Raw genomic sequence first — 3,910 nt, forward strand, 5'->3', positions numbered from 1 at the left:
ATCTGTTGGTTCAGCTCCTCAATACCCGGCTGCTTATATACCTTCTGTTGGCTACTGGACTTCAGGTACGTTACCAGGGATGTGACAATACCAATGAAAAAAAAACCCTCTGTGTTCACCATAAGTAAATTACTGATTAGTTTGGGGTACCTGGGGTACTTATGGTCTTTTGTGAAATAATATATTTTGGTATTTCATGATATTTGTTTATGTGAATGTTACTGCATATATTCAGAGTATAACATGTTGGAGTAACTGAGCAATTGCATATTCTATTTAATAAAAGCAAAGAGGTGTAGCAGCAGCTAAAGTTTAGAAGCATATTTATTTTGTAAGAGTAATATAGTTTATAGCAGTGATTCCCAAACTTTCCTCCTTCCTCCATGCTATACTCCAGTCCTCTCTGCTGGGGTCAGAGGAGCATGTGCTGAGCTCCACCAATCAGGGATCAGCACACGCTCCTCTGACCCTGAGTGTCACCAGCAGCAGGAAGGAAGATTCAGAGCTGTCTGCTGCTCTGTATCCCGGCCGACAACCCGCCCTTTCCTAATGCGGTTCTCTCAAAATCGGGAGAACCGCATTGCTACAGAGACTGGCTAGGGAGAACTCCTTGTTCTCCCTATAGCCGAAAAAATAAATATTATTAAATGCCCGGCGGTAGACAGGCTCATGCGGCACACCTGTAAGTGAGCTGCGGCACCCCAGGCATTGCAGTGCACTGACCTCATTGGAGTGTTTGTGTAACCAGTTTGTGATTTGCTTTGTGACAAATTAAACCTTCTAAAGAGTAGAAAACTTGACAAGTTGAGAAGTTACCCATATCAACCAAACAGCTTTTAGCTATCATCTATCAAGTGCAAGCTATAAAATGATAGGTAGAAGCTAATTGGTTGCAATGGGCAACATCTCCACTTGTCCACTCTTTTGAAGGTTTAATATATTTCACCCAGGCATAGTTATATTGTGTGAGTAGCAGATGCACATGGTCAGCAACAATTCTCAGGCTGTGGCATCTAACTGATGCTCCATTGGTATTAAGGTGGAGTTTTATCAAACCTTCTAATTCTAAAGAGTTGAAATGGAGCTGTTGCCCATAGCAAACAATTAGTTTCTACTTATCATTTTATAGACTGTATTAGATAAATGATACAAGCTGATTGGTTGCTCTGAGCAATACCTCCACTTCTAGAAGGTTTGATAGCAGGGACACATCCCCCACACCCAGGGGTGTCTTATGAGAGGAGGGGGCCCGAGTGCACTCCCCGTGCGGGGCCCACTCCTCTCTCCCCGGTGACTGGCAGCCAACTGACACGGCTGGCCAGCCACCGGAGCCTTAGTAGACTCCGGGCACTAGAGTGTGCCCGGAGTCTACTGCGCATGCACAGAGCGCCGGAAAAATTGCCGCGGTAGCCATTTTCCGGTGTTCTGAGCAGTGCTGACACCCGATGCGGGACCACGGACAGGTACGTTTAAAATAATATGGGCGCAGGGTGTGCGGTACAGGGCCCCTGTGGACCCGGGGGCCCATGTGCCCCGCACACACTGCACCCATTACAGATACGCCCCTGCCCACACCATTACACCACCACCAGCAGCAGCCTAAACCATTAACACAAAGCAGAATGATTCCATAGATTCATGATGTTTATGCCGAATTCTGACCCCGTTGCAGCAGAAATTGAGATTGGTTATACCAGGAGATGATTTTCCAAGTGCCAACTGCCTAGTATAAGTGAGCCTGTACCAGCTCTAGTCTCAGTTTCCTGTCTTTAACTTACAATAGTGGAACATAGTGTGATCATCTGTGGATGTAGCCATCCATTTTAGGGTTTGGCACACTGTCTGTTCGGAAATGCTCTTCTGTATACAACTGTTGTAACGCATGGTTATTTGAGTTTCTGTTGCCTCCCTGTCAGCTTGAACCAGTCTAGCCATCTTCCTTTGACTTCTCTATTTAACAAAGTGATTTTGCACAGAAAACTGCTGCTTATTGGATGTTCTTTGGGCCTAATTCAGATTTGAGAATATAGTAAGAAAGAGCATTTAACTGAGCATCTTGGTAAAACCATGTTGCACTGCAGGTGGGGAAGATGTACAATGTGCAGAGATTTTGATTTGAGCAGGGTGTGTCCAAACTGAAATCTAAATTGCAATGTAATAATAAAGCATTTGTGAGCTACATGCAAAAGCAGCCAGTATTTACCCCACATGCATGTTTTTTTTCATGTATTTGCACCCCTTGCATCGCAACATGGCTTGTTCAGGTACAGAGTTACTTGCTCTAGCTTACTCTATTCCTAAATCTCATTCAGGCTCTTTGTTTGGTTCACCCTTCTCTGTAATCTCCAGCAACTGAGATCAGCAGATTCTGAAATACTCAAACCACCATCTGGCACTAAAAATCATGTAGGAGTCACTTAAACCACATGCCTTCCCCATTCTGGAATTTGGTCCCCTGGAATAGCTGAACCTCTTGACCATGTGTAATACCCTGCTATGATAGGTATTATGTCTGAAACTGTACAGCGCACGTATATGTCATTACACAGTTAAGGTGCGTACACACTGGGCGACAAAGTGGACGACTGAACGATAACGATATCGTTCAGTCGTCCACTTTTTCGTCCATTTTTAAGCCCAAAAAGATGAACGATGATGACGACGCGCGTTCCCGCGGGTCGTTCGTCATCATCGTTCATCAGGCTGACATGCAGGCCAACCTGACGATCTCGTCAGGTTGCTGCATGTCAGGGAATGGGGGAGAGAGCCCGGCGCTGAACGATATCGTTAATGATATCGTTCAGCGGCTGTGCTCAATGCCATGAACGACATTGAGCACAGCCTGCCGGGGACACACTAGACGATATCGCTCAGGGAGCATATCGCCTAGTGTGTATGCACCTGTAGACCACAATCCCCAGCAGTCTCTATGACTCAGGAGGTCAGGAGGAGGTCACATGAGCAGTATCAGGTGGTCAGGCAAGTGACAGTTGGAGGAGAGTAGCAGTTGGGCAGAGCTATGCTGTGAGGAGGCGTGCTTTGGACGGCCATTCCAGGGAGTCCTGAGGTTTCTGTCAAGGAGAATGGTGGTCCCTCCTCCGCTGAAGGCGGGCAGTGGGTGACCGGACCAGATCCACTGGAGAAGCGGTTACAAGACCCTGCCTGCATCCCAGGTCCTGTGAAGGTAGTGCAGGATCTGCATGAGAGAACTGAATAGGTAACTGCAGCAACACAGACACCATAGACTGTCATACTGCCTACAGCTTACGTCAGGGGACAGCTCCTACATCACAGAGGTCACTGATTGACAGATCCCTACTAGAGTTTTCAGATTGCATTCTATGAGTACTATATAGTGACTATTTAATGAAAGAAAAAACATTTGCATTCAGTCCTGGGAGTAACTCCAAAGAATAGTAAGGGAGTGTATCTGACCTCACACCTTTAAGACAGAAAGGCATGACAGGATCATTTCTACACCAGTACTTGACAAGGAGATAACATTTCTCACCTGAGAAGGAAACCTCTATTAAAATCCTTCAATTGTTAGATTATACACAGGGAGCTTCTCTGATTTTACAGGAATTACCAATACCTGCTACATAATTATCCTTCCCCGTCAAATCGTAGGGACTTTAACATTTCACCTGTTCCCTTACTAACAAACCCGGGAGAACTAGCCAGCGATAAACTACATATGCACCAATGGATGAGACTTGACCAAAAGTTATGAACTCACTTAAAGGGACTAATATAGTGTTGTAGTTGTGTTTTAGAAATGTTAATGTAGAGTAATAACATATATACACTGCCAAGTACAAATAGTGTTTATTGAAACCTTTAGATAGGAATTGATTTGAGGAATATTGTAATGGTTTATGTAACAATATGTTCATGTGATTTGTTGCAA

This window comes from Taudactylus pleione, unplaced genomic scaffold (genome assembly GCF_031769625.1).
Source record: "Taudactylus pleione unplaced genomic scaffold, aTauple2 ptg000233l, whole genome shotgun sequence".
In the NCBI taxonomy this organism is placed as follows: domain Eukaryota; kingdom Metazoa; phylum Chordata; class Amphibia; order Anura; family Myobatrachidae; genus Taudactylus; species Taudactylus pleione.